At 36.6% G+C, this 17,356-nt stretch overlaps 1 protein-coding gene and 1 long non-coding RNA gene across 2 annotated transcripts in view; one reads left to right on the top strand and one right to left on the bottom strand.

The window, feature by feature from the left end:
- MGAT4C (MGAT4 family member C) overlaps positions 1-17,356 on the bottom strand; it is a 360,127-nt gene that overhangs the window by 241,953 nt on the left and 100,818 nt on the right. The gene's annotated exons all lie outside the window — the stretch shown is intronic.
- The window catches only part of LOC132712598 (uncharacterized), a 38,206-nt gene continuing 35,990 nt past the window's right edge, over positions 15,141-17,356 (top strand). The window contains exon 1 of the long non-coding RNA XR_009623242.2: positions 15,141-15,427. This is a non-coding gene — a long non-coding RNA (uncharacterized LOC132712598). The remainder of the gene's footprint in view (positions 15,428-17,356) is intronic.

Raw genomic sequence — 17,356 nt, 5'->3', positions numbered from 1 at the left:
AAAATAGTTGACCATTTTAAACTCAGTGCCAAGTAATGATTATTTAACAGCAGAAATTATTCAAACAAACAATAATAGGAAATCCTGGTCCTGGTCTTCTCATTGATCTGATTGCAATGTTTACAAAAGATTAGACCTCAGCAATAATGATCCCTATGTAAAAAAAAAAAAGGAGAAAAGAGACTTACCAGCTAATTATCATCAAATCAGTTTATTTATTAAGTATCATCAGCAAACCATATGCAAAACTTCTAAAAAATAAAATTGATGGAATGGCTGAAAGCAGAATCCATGCAGAGAAACAGGCTAGCTTAGAGCTGACTTCTCTCCTAGATCAACTTTTCATTCTACAAATAGAGAAGTATGTGACTAGAGCAAGGGTGTCAAACTCATGGCCCATAGGCCAGATGTGTCACGCACTGGCCACACCTACCCTGTTTTAGCGAAGGGGGAAAAAGTCATGATTTGTCAAGTGAATGCAAAGTGACCCCACAAGTTTGACACTCCTGGACTAGAGCAAAATCAGTTTTATATGCTGTTTTTTTTTATTTTAGATTAGCCCTTTCTTTTTTATACTGGCTAACCTGGGCCCTGTTGGGTCATTGTTTCAGATATATTTCTGAAAATAATGATATTAAAAATTTCTGATATATAAACAGAGAAACAGAATGACAAAGGTGGACCCCAAAAAACAGTGAGAGCAGGAGTGACTTCCAATTTCCTGTCACATTCCGCATTGAATTTCCTCATGATAATCTGGCAGGGAGCACTAGAAATCTCCCTTTCCTTTCCTTTCCTTTCCTTTCCTTTCCTTTCCTTTCCTTTCCTTTCCTTTCCTTTCCTTTCCTTTCCTTTCCTTTCCTTTCCTTTCCTTTCCTTTCCCCTTCCCCTTCCCCTTCCCCTTCCCCTTCCCCTTTCCCTTCCCTTCCCCTTCCCCTTCCCCTTCCCCTTCCCTTCCTAGCAGGCAGATAAATGGCTGTTGCTAGGTTAGGGAAAGAGGGAGGGATTGTGAGAGTGACTGGAAAACTGAAGGAAAATGAAGATCACATGATCTCAGCAGTAGCCCAGCAACCCAGCAGCAGTTAGTAACACTGAAGCTGCTACAACTTTTCCAAATTTTCTTCCCTCAAGAGTCATTGATCCCAAATTTGGGACACGTTCTCTAAGTTAGCACTTTTGAGATACCTTGGTTCAAAAACTGTTGCCCTCTGACACATCATTTCATGCAATTAAAGGTCAGGACAATGAGTGTTTTAGTAGTACATAGATCAAGAATTATGCTATGGGACAAACTTGCCAATTCTGCATTTAAATAGGTGTCTATTGCTTCTGATATAAAAGCTTCACAAAATTTCTGAGTTAAACATCTGACTCATTGCAACAGGTTATTTTATTTTTTTTTTAATTTGATTTATATGCCGCCCTTCTCCGGAGACTCAGGGTGGTTTACAATGCGTTAAGCAATAGCCTTCATACTTTTGTATATTTATACAAAGTCAGCTTATTTCCCCCACAAACTGGGTCCTCATTTAACCTACCTTAGAAAGGATGGAAGGCTGAGTCAACCTTGAGCCTGGTAAGATTCGAACTTACAGTAATTGCAGACAGCTGGTGTTAATCACAATGCTTTTAGTCTGCTGAGCTACCAGGCCCGCTTTAAGCAAAGCAGTTCGATAAGTGGAATGGGACAAGACTGCAGAACAGAACCATTGCTATTTAACTTCTATATAACTTCTTGGCTGACCATCAGGACAATAATGGCTTTTTTTATTTCCAAACCTTGCTCATAGATATGTATCTATGTTTATGTACATGAAAGATGTTCTTTTATTCCAGACCTTGTTTGAATTAAAAGGGCTTTGAGGTCCCTTGTCATTTATTGAAAGGATGAAGAATGAGTAATAAATTATGAAAAAAATATAAAAGTCCTAATATTTTCTAAATGACTTAAATCTCACAGGTGGCAGCTAAATGGAATATAATTGAACAAACCAAATAGAATTGATGATAGAATAGAATAGATTCAAATAGAATCATTTTTCAAGCCTCGGTGGTAAAAGTTCTCATTTAGACTATGTAGTTCAGAATGCCATCTCTCCCCCTGCCCGCCCCACCCCGCCCCAAAAAAGCTTTGGCAATTGGAACTTTCTATTGATCAATGTGTATCTTCTTTATTCCTGCCACCTTAAAGTTATTCTCGGCCAAAATATGCCTCAACCTCTTGCAGGGTATGCAGCTAGGTTTTAAGATAACTGTTTAAGATTGGAAAAGATGTAATCTAAATTTCTGCAAAGTATCTTTCAGCTTCTCCACTATGCTTCAAATCTAATCCTCCATTGTGAAGCTGGTGTAATTAAAATCAGAACTAAGATATGGATATCTTATTTCCATACTGGTTAAAGTTACATTTTTTTATCCATTGGCTTATTTTCCCCCTTAACACTAGTGGATAATTTCAATGTTCAAATGGAGAAGTTATTTATCAGAAAACTACACTTTTGTGGATTCTCTGAAGAAGCTCTAATTTTTAAGGTATGAATTGGCCAAACAGGTATTTATTAATACAGTGCATGATGGACTAGATAAGCCTCAACTACCCTCACTGTTAACATTTAAATTCTATCACAATTTCTAAGCTGAAAAGAGCTTTAACATTAACTCAGTTTAACGTTCTACCTTCCACTGCTCTGGAAGGCAGATTGTATGTATGTATGTATGTATGTATGTATGTATGTATGTACACAACCTTCTGCATCCTATTTCTTATTACATAGGTGCTGCGGAATCTATCACTCAAATTTCATTATATTACAGTTTTATTTGAATTATAAACTTTGATTCATGTATACCCAATATATAGCAAAGTATCCTGGGCTTATAGACTCCACTGATGGGATACAAAGAGCGATCTGGTTAGCCTCTTAACTATGTTTGATAGCTTCAATTTTAGAATTAATAATGTTTCTCAGATTCCTGCCATTTAATTTTAGGGATTTAGCCTTTCAAATACCATAATATTATTCTTAGTTTTTAGGTTATTGTTAGTTCTATGTATTTTTAGCTTAGCATTAATAGTAGTATGTTAGAATACCATACCTCCATACATGGAAAACTCATCAAAATGTTGTTTGATCATTTATAGTTTTGGTTTTTTTTAAATGCTTGTCTTTGACTGAAATAAAGTTGAATGCATCATGAATAATAAATATCATAGTGTGTAAATTATCTGCTCTTGATTGGCATTCAGTTTTATAAGCAGGAATGCAATCATTGCTAGCCTCATGTCATAAATATAATTCATTCCAAAGCCGATTAGATGACATGCAGTGGTGGGATTCAAGTAATTTAACAACCGGTTCTCTGCCCTAATGATTTCTTCCAACAACCATTTTGCCAAACTGCTCAGAAAGTTAACAACCGGTTCTCCCGAAGTGGTGCGAACTGGCTGAATCCCACCACTGAAGACATGTCACTGTCGGAACTAAAGATTGGTATAGAGAGCAAATTCAAAATAGGAACAAGATGATACAGAATTGTTTGTGGTTGCAAACAATGGAAGAACAATATAAATTAGCACCCATTTTTGGTTCTGTGTTTTGATTCTGATCAGAAAAAAAATAAACTTACCACACATCTATCTACACTGCTGTTCTGAGAATGGTGGTCAGAAGTTCATCATTCTTAAAAAATTTAGCTGGTCTCACCCTTATGAATTCATACTGCTGAAGGAAAAAATAACTTTTGTACAGATGGTCACACATTCTATAAGTTTCAGTTAGCGTCATTCCAATTGCACCCACTAATTACCATCTCTACTTGTAATTTCATTCATTCAGAGCAGTGGTGAAATCCAAGTTTTTTTATTACTGGTTCTGTAGGTGTAGCTTGATGGGCATGGTGTGGCTTGGTGGGCATGGCAGGGGAAGGATACTGCAAAATCCCCATTCCCACCCCACTCCTGGGGGAAGGATATTGCAAAATTCATATTCCCACCTCACTCTGGGGCCAGCCAGAGATGGTATTTGCTGGTTCTTCAAAGTACTCAAAATTTCCACTAACTGTTCTCCAGAACCTGTCAGAACCTGCTGGATTTCACCCCTGATCCAGAGTCAGGAACTATCAATCAACATTTTCTTTTCTGGATTTATTCTTCAGTTTGTTAGCTCTCATCCAGTCCATCATAATAAAGCTTATCTGGTTTTCATGACTTTTCCTGTTTAAATTGTGTAACATATTGATTTGGGGCTTACTGAAAGTTAGTTGTATGCTAACTATTGTTGTGGATTATTGGAATAAAGAATCCTTCTTGTGTTCCTCCACTTGGACTGAATAATATGTAATGGCCAAATTTCCTAGGTACCTTCATACCTTCAAATTTTTCATTTAGTATAATAATTTGAAGACAGTTTGAAATATAGTTTAGCACATCTAACAGTGCGTGGGTACTGTTTTTATGAGAAGACAGAAATAACTGTTCTGAAACATTTGAAGCAATTAATTACTACTATTCAGAACTGTAAATGCATACTTCTTTGCAATTGCTTTTAAATTATTTAATTCTGCTCATATTTTATTTATCAGGCACAACATGTAAACCCAGCCCCTACACTCAAGGAAAGAAAGGAATATTGAAAAATAAACCCCATTGAAATCATTTTATTATTATTATATTATGCATATAGAAATATATAACATAAAGGTAGTTCGTATAATTTATTAAATCTTGCAAAGTTGAAGTCCTATGGTGCTCAGAAGAGAATGCCAGGTGTCTCAGAAATAAGAATCCAATTTTGGAAACTCAGTCTTACAGTCAGGTTTTTTTGTGTGTGTGTTTTGTTTTCCTGTCATCAGAAAGGCTGGCAGTAGGCAGCCGAAAAATAAGTCATGCTGAAGTCTGGCCAGAGAATGTGTTGAAAGGGGTCATCAAGAGGCATGCAGTATATACCAGCTGGCCTTGGAACTTAAATAGATTGATTTCTTCCTATCCTTCAAGGTCAAGGAAAACTAGGCAAAAGGAAAGAGTAAGCTCTTACAAAATGCTTCAGTTGGATGTCAATTTAGAACTTGCTCATACAAGCTCATACAGTAACTGCAAGCCTCTCCCCCCCTCACTTAATTCACATACCAATTCTTACTACATTACTAGCATCTAAGAGTCTTTAAAAGCATTTTCTTCTAGGCTCTGATTTATTTTAAATCTACTCATAAACCTGGGTAAAAATAAAATAATGTTATTAGATTTCTAATTGTCTCAGAACAGTTCAAAAATATTTGCAAGTATCAGAAACTAAGGAAGCAGAAATTTATTTTCAACAAATCAGTTCATAATATATTTTAAGTAGTATTCATGAAGCAATAACCAAATGCCCAAACAAAAAGATAGGATGTCACCAATTTTTGGAAGGAAATCTTAGCAATGGCCATTCTAGCTAGGGAATTATGAGAATTGGTGTACAAGACTGGAAGTTACCGTGGTTGGGAAATACTGACTGTGACCAGTAGCATAAATCTGGTATTTAAACAAAACTACATCATTTAGTGTGGATAGATATTGTCTTATTATTGTCTTGCTTATTTTAACTTGTTTTCCTATTCCGTCTTCAACAATACCGCTTTTGATAGATGGACTATTTTTTTCCCTTTGTGTAAAAACAGATGCAAGGAAGGAATTAATCCTGTACTATTCTTTACAAAGTTGCTTTCCTCATTTCATTGGAAATTATTACCAGCTATGAACATTAATGATTTTTTTTATTTAGTTTGTCAAACATGTACAAGATAACAAGTGTAAGTATTTAATTGCATTAAAGTTTTTACTTATATACAATTCAAAAGCAACAATGCTTGCATTAGCAGTTATTATTGGTTAGGGTGAAAGAGGAAAATCACCACCTGAATAACTAAGCAGTGAATTAGAAATGGCCACAATTAAAGGTGTGCGGTATAGCAATTCAGGTAAGGAGTCAAGGGTTTATGTATGCATATGGCTAGAAAAAACAGCCATGGAACATTTGTACATGCTGTTGCCATAGTAAATGAGTGGGGAGGATTACTTTCATAGCAGTAATGCATGATTGAAAGCATTCACATTTTTCCCCTTCTTAGGCTCTTTGGGATAGTCTTTCCCCTTTTAATATCATGGAACCAGTTCAAGTCCTTATGGCACCTTGGAATCCTATGGGATTTAGTTTTACAGCCTCCACACACACACACACACCCAGCATAGGGCACAGATTCAGTTCTTGGACACCCACCTGCTGACAATTTTACCCACTGCCTGCATTATTAGTATTGAAATCATGGAACTTTATGATTCTCATTGACATGAGCTGTTAGTATAGATCTGTCTTGTCTGGGCTGGTACACCTGTGACCAGGTTGGGTTGACATTCTTGGCCTCATCACAAGCTCTTTTATGGGGAACATTCCATATTCATAAGCAAGATAGAAGGTTGCTCATCAATGAAATAAATCCAACTTAGTGTGGTCCTACCAGCCTTTGATTCTGTGATGAATTGTGTTTTGTTATTCAAAACAATAGCTTTGCTTCTATAAGAATTTTCTACTAAAACAAAAATTTATCCATATACTCCCATGTTGACCTTTCTAAAGGATTGCAAGCTAGGTTCTATGAATAACTACTAAGAACGTTGCTAAGAACAATTATCTGTGAAGAAGTTCACAGATAATTAATAGACCAAGTAGAGATTTGAGATTACAGTATCATCCTGTTGTTAGAGAAATCTAGCCTTGGGTAATGTTTATTGAAACATCATGTTATTGTTTCTTTCTTTTTTTAGTTTTATATTATTACTATACAACCTATGTACCATTGGGTCACCTTTTCTTACCTAAATAGAGAAACAGAGTGGTTAAATGTCTATGGAGATTCTCAATCATCCAGGTCATGGCTGTCCCAAAGATGCTTTTTTCAAGAGGCAACTGGACTTTCTGGTTTCTCTTTGAAGCTCTTCAGAGCTAAAGAAGCTTCTTGGATGAAAAGTGAAATGTCTTCAAAGAAAAACTAGAAAGTCCAGTTGCCTCTTGGAAAAAGCACCTTTGGGAGAATGGTGAAGCATGGGCAAAAAGGGAGTGGAAGCAACTATGCCAGCTTTCCCATTAAGCTTCCCTATGAGAAGCTGGCTGGGGTCACTGGAAATCTTTCTGCCCTGCCCTGCTCTGCTGGCAGGTAAAGAAAAAGGGATTGCAAGACTGCCCAAAAACTGAAAAATGAAACTTCATTGAAAATGAAGATTATGTGACCAGCAGTGCAGTAACAGCCAGAAGCACTAAAATAGCCACAACTTCCCCAAATGTCATTGGATTTTGGACATATTCTGTACGTTAGCAAATTTTGGGTACCCTGGTATAAAAAAATGTTGCCATATGCATCATTTTACCCAGTTAAAGGTCAAGACAATCAGAGTTTTAGTGATATATGGATTTTGGGTATCTGTGTGTATATCTTTGATTAAAAAAAAAAAAAAACTTTTAAGCCAAATTAATAATTGGCAAAATTTCTTCTCAAGACTGTTAAACAACAGCTTACTCATACCTATATCAGTTCAGGGATTCAGAAAAAAATAGTCCCAAGATTGTAATGATGAACAGAAAGAAAGCTAGCAATCAAAAAGATGACCCTATGTGTAAGTTTTGGTAATAAGTACATAACATTTGAAAATGAACTGGCAACCTTCAATCCACTCTCCAAAGTCCCTTTTCCATCACCACCACTCTCCCCAGCAAATCAGAGGACGTAGTGGGCAGCTAAATGATTAGCAACAAATGTTTCCCACCACATTAGCCTACTATGGTAACACAACAGGATTTCCAATATGTTGGGGATAATTATTTATTTCCATTTAGCAGAAGTAATACTGAACAGAAGACTTTCTCTCCAGCCATTTTCATATGCATGACAGAAAAATGGTTGTGAAACTTTAAATAGATCTGGATATAATTGACCTATTGAAAATCTCCACCAGATTTGTGGGCAAAAAATTAAAGGATGTGTCAAGAACTTCTTCTTTAGCAGCACCTCTGTTTAAATAATCCCCTCAGGAAAAGTTCTTTAATAATGTCTTATTTTGGGATTAAATTAAAACAAGGAAAGCCATAGAGGCTACGGAATAATAGAGAGATGATTGAGGAAAGCAGCAGAGCATACCATACCATAGCTTCCTTGGCCGCCTTGTAGCTCAATACGTACAAGAATATTACTCTCCAGCAATTAAAATGTCTTCAAAATTATGTTCTCCCTTAAAAATAATATCTAAAGGAATTTTTTAATTCATTACATTGAGTTAAAACTCATAGAAAACACATCAAGAGTTTCATCTGAAGTCTGTTTTTAAGACCTGATTTGCAGTAAGCAGCCACTGTGTCCTTCCTTGTCTGGAGACCAATCAGCTGGAAATGATTGCTAGAATTGAGGCATATAAACTGACAGCATAATCTGTAATACACCTCTTAAATGTGCACTCACACATAAACATTCAGATCTGCTAATGAAGATAAAGAACTAGTATAATATCAATTAATCAATTGGAAACTTTTCATTGAAATTACTAATAAGGCATCAGAAATTCAAATGCATATACAGTATAAACAAAGCACTGTATATACACTGTTCTACTTTATTCTTTAAATACAGCAATTATTTTATGGCATTAAAAAAAATTCCAGGTTAATTTCAGAAAGCTGTTGGGCACAGCAGGATCTTTTTTTATTAAGAACTATTAGTTGTGTGGATGCATCATTTTATTTGATGGACAAATTAGATGAAAGATTTTCATTAGGCTTTTGTTTATTAACCTCCAAATCATATATTCCAGCTGCATAATATCCTGGTAATATCTCTGAAATGTAAGATGCAGTGAGATATTATTGAGTAATTTAAACTGGAATGGTGTTAAGAAAGACACTGTGAGAAATAAAGAGCAGAAGGTCCTGGCATGATAGCAGGCATAATATTGGATCCATTAACACTGTGAATGTCCTTTGGGGAACTGGCAGTCTGTCACTTTGGCAGGTGCTATCATTATTTAACAAAATGTCCTAACATTCCTTACATTGCCCAGATTTGTATTTTAGCACATTCATCCATCCGCTTTCAGCAGAATAATCCCACTATAATAAAAAGGAACAATGCCAGAGTACATGATTCTTCTATACTACTGGCATTGCTTTTCTTGTGGGTTTTTTATTACTCAACTGACACAAGTGTTAATTTTATTACTATGATTTAGTATCATGATTCCAAAATGTATGTCTTGAATGTGGTGGAATAAGATGGGCCAACTATAAAAATGTTTTTAACTCAAAGACCTACTGTGAGAGATGAGAGCATCAATAAAAATAGAGATTTACAATCCCTCAATGCATTATTAATATGCATAGTGATACTCCTTAAATATGTGATAGTGTTTCCAAGTATAATTATGTTGGAAGAAAGATTGACTTAGGAGCTCGTGGATAATATATAAATGATGCCTCCCTCAGCCTTTCTCTTATTTTTATTCTTTTAATTGCTGCAGAGTGTTGACCCAGTTCTAGACCGGGAGTCCTTAAGGATGGGAAGGATCATAATGCCAACCTCCATACAGATAGATACACACTTTCTATATCCCTCCTTCCCTCCCTCTCTTTCTCTCTACATTTTTCTATGTATTCGTGTGGGTGTATGTGTGTGTATATATGTCATGCCCCATTATGCAGGATATAATTTTTTTTTTCAGAGCCTGACAGCAGTCAGTGTATGTAGGCCCTTCTTAACTTTTTCCTTTATCCACTCAAGGAGTGAGTCATCTGAACCTGTGCTATGCTCCAGATATCAAAGGTAATGCTTTCCCTACCTGGAGGTGGATACAACATATGAGTTGGAGTGAAGGAAAAAACACAATACTCCAACAAAGCAAAGATGCCTGGGGCAAAATTGCCTTCTTGAAAGACATGGAAGAGCAACTGGAAGTGCTGAGGAAGAGAGAACTGATTCAGAAGTTCAAGTGGGGCTAAATTGTAAGGAGGGAAGCAGTGCCAAGCAGCCACACCAATTTTTTCAGCTGCACCAACAGCTAACCAGAATTTGTAACTAACTTGCCCCTTCTCTCCCAGAAGATGAAAAAAAAATGCCAAAATCATAAGGGCAGCTTAGATCAGAGCAAATAATACCTGGACAAAAAATGTGGTAAATGCCAAATAGTAATCAAGGCAGCCAAATCTCAACTCAGGTTGAGAACTTTAGTTTTTGTACATCCACAGCCAGGACAAGGCTAAATTTTGTATTTAACACATCTATGAGTAATTCAAACCTCCTATAAAAGGGGGAGAGGAAGCAAAGTTAATAGAAACTCATAGAAACAGTAGATACAGTCAAAGTAAACCTGTAGAATGCACAGCACATTTTAGAAAAGAAATGAATATAACCTCAACTGTACTTCAGAATAAAAAATTATTTTTGAACAATAAATTCAATTGTTCGACAAGTCTGCAACTTTGTCAAGTTTCCTAGTCTGTGGCCTAAACTATTTCCCAAAAAGAACTCATTATAATGCCATTATGAATACAGCTGAATAGGTATGTCTTTCTGCTGATTCAGTTCCAGTGGTGGGTTGCCCCCGGTTCAGATCGGTTCACAAGAACCGGTAGTAAAACTGGTGGGAGACCCCGTCCACTGTCCCAGATGTTGTCATCGGTGATCTGTGCATGCGCAGAAGCTTCTGTGCATGCGCAGAAACAAGGCATGCGCAGAAGGAAAGCATGCGCACGAGTGAAGCGAGCACACACACATGATCCCGTTCTGAATCGGTAGTAAAGGTAAGTAGAACCCACCCCTGTTCAGTTCCTATGTGCATGATGAATAGATGAATAGATAGTACTGGGATTAAAAAAAAAGGCTTTGGAAGTTCAGGCTGCATAGTTACCAAATTCAGGTTTGATAGAGAGTGAATGAATTTCTGACTACTGATTTTGCAGGATTGTGATCACTTGAATCTTTCTGGACTCTTTGGGAATTCTGGTTATCTCATTATTGCCTCTGGGATCTTGACTTCCCCTTTACTTAAGACTTAAGATTGGATAAGTGAGTTAATTCAGATTCCTGGTTCATCTTATCTTGCAAAGCAAGCTCTTTAACCCAATCACAATACAGGTGGGAAGCAGTGGTGGGATTCAAAATTTTTTACTACAGGTTCTGTGGATGTGGTTTGGTGGGCATGGCATGGCTTGGTGGGTGTGGCTTGGTGGGTGTGGCTTGCTAGGCGGGCAGGATACTGCAAAATCCCCATTTCCTCCCAATCAGCTGGGACTCAGGAGGCAGAAAATAGATGGGGCTAGGGCCAGTCAGAGGTGGTATTTACTGGTTCTCCAAACTACTCAAAATTTCCACTACTGGTTCTCCAGAACTGGTCAGAACCTGCTGAAACCCACCTCTGGTGGGAAGTAGTTATGAACAAAAAAAGTTGGCATCTTCTAAGATCATAAGGAGGATATCATCAGACAAAACAAAGTTAATCAGATTGGACATATCAGAAGCAGCTTTTTAATATGTACTTAGACCCTAAATCATTTGAGGTCATAAATTATATGTGTGTGCTTATTTATCACCTGGTGGTACTCAGTATTTTAACTGACTTCCTAGACATTCCAATGTGTTATAGCAATCCTAATAGGAATCCTAATAGGAAGCTACAAATGCATGGATCAGTTTGGCCTGCACATTTCAGTTCAGGAGAGGCTAAAATTAGCCGTTGAATTTATGCTGAAAGTGCACTTCTAACTACAGCAACTCAGACAATCCCTCTTCCAAGTAATGGATCTCCTTCCAAGAAAAATGCAATAAACAAGCTGAAATTAGAAAATGACAATGATTTTATTTCCAGATAATTTATTTTCATGAATAAGTATTTAGGAGTTGAAACATGCTCTTCTTCCTCATTACTACTTTTTTTTTTTATCATTTTCCACCTGAAAATTCAAAGCTTATTTCATGCACTCTCTCCTGGAGGGCTATTATTATGTTCTTGGACATCTGAAGGCTTTCTTTCTTTCTTTCTTTCTTTCTTTCTTTCTTTCTTTCTTTCTTTCTTTCTTTCTTTCTTTCTTTCTTTCTTTGTAGGAAGAAAGAAATATTTTTACAAGATGAATAAATAAAGCAGGAGCATACTTAGAGAAGAATGGATGTTTACAAGTACAGCAATGGTGGGTTGCCCCCGGTTTGGACCAGTTTTATAGAACCAGTAGTAAAACCGGAGGGAGCATCCGCCCACTAACCCGGACATCATCAGAAGTGATCTGTGCGTGGGCACGATGCAAACTGGTAGTAAAGGTAAGTAGAACCCACCCCTGAAGTATAGATTTGTCATTGCAGTGAGCAGTAAAAACCGCTATATGAAAAATTACAGGACTGTATATGAGACTAAAAACTTATTAATTTTATTTTGCAGATCTATAAGAAATCTACAGAGTTGTTTAAATAAAATGTTTTAATGACAGCAGATGCTAAATTTAAAATACACTTGGAAAATTAAAATGACAGTAGTAAAGCAAAATAGAAAGGTTTTTTTTCTTTTTTGCAAGAATAGCAAGCAAACAAAAACAATATATTTACTCTATATATCATAGAGAAATGCACAAATGTTTTTCTCTTTAAGGAAGGCTTAATTTATATGTTCAAAAGCAAATTTATTTCTGCATCATTAAACCTTAGCAAAATGCATGAACATTTTGGGATAAATTTTCTTTAGTTCATTTCACCCACCATTTCCCCACAAGGCAGGCTTTTGTAGTAGCAGTTTGGAACAATCCTGGGGAAGAGAAAAGACCGAATGGTTGCACTGTAATTACTCTTAATTTCAAGCGATTTCAATGGGAACAATTTAAGAAGACTCTGCAAAATTTCAGTGGGGTGATTTAATTCATAGGTGATTTAATCTAATCTAATCTAAAGAATATACTGACATCTTCAAAACAGCCATTTCAATTTATGTCAACTTTGATCCTGATGTGGATGTCTACACATGGATACTTGTCCACACCTGTACAGAAGCTACCAGCCTTAGAGCAAAGTTGATGACAAAAGTAAATGATGCTCATCATGGTGTTTTCTGAAGCAGATAATATCACCTTTAGCACTTCATTTTGATAACAAAGGGGAATGTGTCACTTCTGGTACTTGAAGTGAAAACAGATTCAACAAGACTGGCATTTAGGCAGATACTTAGCCATCTTCAGAACAGCTTCATTTGGCCTAAAATATGCTTGCCATCATTGCATGGCATATTACTCTGTTACTGAACAAAAATCCTTTGGCTTTGATTGAAGAACTGAGTATTGCTTATTTACCTACCAAAATAAAGGTGGCTTGCAGAATTTCACAAGTTGTGATAAGCAGTAAGGTGCATCTTTTTAGTTTATAGGCTTCTTATTTTACTTTGAGATTTGATTCGTTTTTGTAGTATGTTACAAAACTGATTTGCATTTCCTGCTTGCCTCAACATAAAGTCAAGCTACTTACCATTTGGGAAGGCCAAGAATGGACAATGTTCACCCCAGTCCACCCCCAGCCTGCTTGAAAGGTAATTCCCAGTTAATAATTTCTTCTGAAAGAGGCTAAGAAATTTTAAAAAGAAAGACAATGAAGAAAGAAATTTATAGGTGGGTTGGAAGCCAGGATTTGCAAAAACAGAAAGTGGGAAGTTTGTAAAGGAACAATAGCAAAATTTTGTGAATATTAGAATACTAGTAGTTTGCATTACACTGAAAATATTGCTTTAATGTGGTATTTTCTGCTCAATTTTTATACAACAGCAGATATCAAGGAGAAGAGAGCTTTATATTCTGTATTGAAATTTGATTGTTTATGTACCATCAAGCCCATATTTATTTATTAAATATTGGGTTTTAGGAGCCACATAAATAGATTTTTTTCCAGGATGGTCTGTCCCACCTGCTCCTTTAGGTCTTACAATAGTGTAAGTATAATCACTAAATTGAGCCTGTCCAGCTAGCTGTATCTCCTTTCTCCCCCTTTCTTCTACCTTTGCCTTGGTGGTGCAGCAGACTAAAGTGCTGTTAAGTAGCACTTAGCTGCCAGCTGTCTACAATTACTGTGAGTTCAAATTTATTTATTTATTTATTGGTTTGATTTATATGCTGCCCTTCTCTGGAGACTCAGCACGGTTTACAATGCGTTAAGCAATAGCCTTCATACATTTGTATATACCTGCTTAGTAGGGCTTTCGCCTCCGCCCCCCAGCGGTGTTCTTTTTTATACAAAGTCAGCTTATTGCCCCCACAATCTGGGTCTTCATTTTACCTACCTCGAAAGGATGGAAGGCTGAGTCAACCTTGAGCCTGGTGAGATTTGAACTCGCAGTAATTGCAGGCAGCTGGTGCTACTTAACAGCACTTTAGTCTGCTGCGCCACCAAGGCTCTGGTGAGATAATAAACAATACCCAATCAATAAACTGCCAAAGAAGCCAACAGCAAACAGCCCAATCAAAGAATCTTCAAGATCACTCCCCCCCCAACACTGACAGGCGTGTAACACTGACAGAGTGTAAACTGACAGAAAACTGCACTGATGTTGGTACCTGGTTTGAGTAATGAAACATCTGCAAGAAAACAAACAAGCTCAGAGAGCACCAAGGACCCCTCATTTCATATAATTTGTGTAAAATATGTAATCTGAGACTGGTTATTTGTGCCTTGTCCTGTCAATAGTTTTTTTTTAAAAAAAGTAGTTCCTTCCAAAAATATGTCTTGAGTTTTGGGCATCTGCAAAGATGAGTCAGCAAACTTTGCTTCAATAAAAATTGCTGAACAAACAGCCAAGAATCTAAGTATAGGCATGACAGGAAATGAATGGGCCGCTTCAGAAAAGAGATCAACTTCATCAAATATTTATCCAGGCCTCTGACATGTTGTAGGATGGATATAAAGTTCAAAGAAATGATATCCCAGGTTGATGTGGGCAGGGAGGAGCTGTAACAATGGAAACTCTTGTCTGGCATTGGCATGGTGTCAAGCTTTGACATATATGCATTGCCTATGTCACAGAGGTCTATTGTGTTGCTCCCAGAATCACAAAGAAAGAGTTGGACTATTTAAAATGCTCAGCCATAACTCACTAAATACTACTGACCAAAGCTGCAACCAAGAGTTGCTCAATAAGATAACAGTATGATTGGCAATTGTGGAAGATTTCTCCACAGTTCCTAATAAAAGGATAAAAAGATAAAGGTCATTTATCTATTCTTAAAGGTCATTTATCCAAACCTGTACATATGGGTCCTACTCATGCTGACTACAGATTGATTAGGTAAAGAAGACTCTCCCAGCCATCCCCAACAATCTCACAGAGTGAATTTGGTGTTAGAAGAAGACAAAGTTTTCTGGAAGGAAAATGGACGATGGAAAGGGTCATAAGGTAAGAATGATTCTTACGTAATAGTCTATTCTTCATCTATCCCCACAGCAAACTTTCTGTGGCATAGATTCCTGAAAGCTGGGAATGAAGCTAGGATGTTCACTGTCTTTCCATGAATGAGGGTGAACCTGAAGCTGAATATTGCTGGCTCTAATCCAACTCTTCCAACTCACTCTCTTTACAATTAGAGAGTATATGGTTGTTAAACTGAAATATATTTGGGAAAGTATAGCTATTAAATTCAAATAACATCTACCTACATCAGTTAAAAGTAGTTCCATTTAAAATTCAGCACACAGAACATTTAATCCTCGTATATCATTTTTTGTTAGAGTTTACATGTCAACAAGATTTATTTCTTAATACACATTTAGACAATAGTTATTCTTTTGATTAATCGGACTGCTAATTGAGTGCTGAATGTACATCTACAAATGCCCTCTAATAATTTTCTCAAGGATACCGGTAATCACTAAATGTACAGTGTTTACAAATAACTAGTCTGCTTAAATAAGATTTAAGCTCATAAGTAATGGTTTATTCTTACAATTATATTGGGAATCTATGGCTCTGATGTATAGATCTTATCAGTTAGTAAATGCCATTATACACTAAGCTAAGAAACGTATGATTGCTTTCCTGATTGACAGCACTTATCATCCATGGGAAGATGGAAGAAGATGCCTAGATCACATACACTCACACAAGAGATCAGTGTTAGTAAAGCTACATCAATCATTTTTTTGGCAAGCATACCCATGGTGCAAGAGTACTTTTTCATCATGTTTGGTGTAAGATTTTTTTTTCCCCTCATGACATCTATTTGCATATATAAAAGAAAATTGACAACACCTGTGCAAAAATTATCCCCTTGCTATCGCTGCTGTAAACATAAGTTCCATTTAAATGTTTTCAGGATCAAGGGTTGGCAATAGCCCCCAAATGGTCTATTTGATAGTGTGCCCTTAAGATGAAGGGCATTTTGTGGATTAACGTCGCAGCAAGACAAATATTATGTGAGAAGCTTAGTATAGGGTCTGATGATTGCTATTGGTTTCAATATAAAGATTGGTCACTATCCATGCCAAGTATATTTAAGAAACAGAGTTCAGTTATAAGACAATGAATGTTCATTATTTCTGTGAGAATTTAACAAAAAGAATGAAAAATGCAAAAAGAAATGAGACAACACAAAGTCTTTGATAGCACATATATAAATCCCAAGTATTTAAATTCTACATCTGATCTCACATCAATATGCATATTAGACTTGCCCAAGATGAGAACAATCATGTCATTTTGGGAAAAGTAACTGTTTATTTCTATACCTCCTACTGATTGAATGTGTCCCTCTTGGAGTAAGTATGTGTGCCTATGAAGGAATTTTTCTTGTCTTCTGAATTTGATTGCTACATTTCATTAGCAAGATCTGCATGCAGATATAGTAAGGGTTGGATGCCTTCAGGCAAGCTGTTTATCCCTAACAGCTTCAGAAGCATCTTTTGTTCTTAGAGACTTTTATTTTAGGAGGCATATAGGATGACCAGGAAATCACCAGAGACTTTTTTTCTTCCAAGACTTGGTAACATGTTTATTTCAACCAATAGTTTATACATTCTCTTAGTGTGCCTCTTTTCTGGCTTAGCTATGAAAGGCTAATTAATTGTCATTTTCTAATATGTATTATGACATGAAAAATATTTCTTAACAGTAGCCATTGGAGTCAGTTATCTAGGAAGCACATCCTTGGATAGCTATAGGCAAGGCAGAGTTGTTCTATTTTCTCCTTTCCCTGTCAGTCCCTACTTCATGTATCTTCTCACTTTGTCAGATTCAACCCAGTTCTTTTCCAAGTTGGATTTAACTCTCAGCTTACTTCCCCTGGGCAACTCCCAAGTCTCAATTTTCCCTTACCAATATTGACATAGC

Source organism: Pantherophis guttatus, chromosome 7 (genome assembly GCF_059756535.1).
Source record: "Pantherophis guttatus breed Tessera chromosome 7, ASM5975653v1, whole genome shotgun sequence".
NCBI classification, from domain to species: Eukaryota; Metazoa; Chordata; class Lepidosauria; order Squamata; family Colubridae; genus Pantherophis; species Pantherophis guttatus.
This window is presented reverse-complemented; position numbering and strand designations above follow the sequence as displayed.